Source organism: Diachasma alloeum, unplaced genomic scaffold (assembly GCF_001412515.2).
Source record: "Diachasma alloeum isolate Michigan unplaced genomic scaffold, Dall2.0 Dall_scaffold_00271, whole genome shotgun sequence".
NCBI classification, from domain to species: domain Eukaryota; kingdom Metazoa; phylum Arthropoda; class Insecta; order Hymenoptera; family Braconidae; genus Diachasma; species Diachasma alloeum.
This window is the reverse complement of record NW_021680410.1, coordinates 192,852-193,619: the sequence shown is the minus strand read 5'-3', so window position 1 is coordinate 193,619 and position 768 is coordinate 192,852.

The following is a 768-nucleotide window of genomic DNA, read 5'->3' as shown; positions in this document are numbered from 1 at the left end:
CCCATTGCATACATAGAGTAACACCAAAGTGCCAAATGAGATAGAGAAGGAGAGATGACGATGGAGAGTACCACACGCGAAATAGGATCTCCTGTTCACGCTTTACAAGTGTGCATGCATTGCCGTATGTGTGTGTACATACGGTCTTGGAGGCACTCATCGAATGTGTGTTGGTGCTTCCCTTTTTCTCTCCTTCCCTCGACCCCCCGCCCCCGACCGCTGTGTGAATATCACGCTACACACAGTCCCAAGGAGTTTCCTACTTGATTGCCGCTATCGTCCGCCCAACCGTAAAGGAACTCCACGCGGACTCCGTAACACCTCAGCCAATCCCCGCGCCCTCGTCGCACTCTTGGCCAGTTATATTCATTCGAGATACACTCGGAGGTATCCAACACCGCTGGAAGACTCGAACGAGCCAGCACGCTCGTCCAATCCCACCGTAACTTTTTCAAATTTCAGCGGTTTGACAGCTGTAACTCAAGTCCGCGCGGACTCGTGTGGGGCTGTACAGGGCGCACAAACTCAACGGAATGAAGGTGCTACGCGAAGCCGCAGTGAAACATGAAAAATACGGGGAGGGGGGGAGGGGAGTACATAGGGAAAAACACGAACTGAGGAGGCTGGGGGTAAAATGAGGGAAAAAGCAAACGAGCGGCATGAGGGAAAGAGAGAGAGAATTGTGTGTATTTGGTACCCGATCCAGCGAACCGTGACAAGCCGGGAGAGAAGGGAAAAGAGAAAACGAGCGGGTCTGGCGGGGGAGGG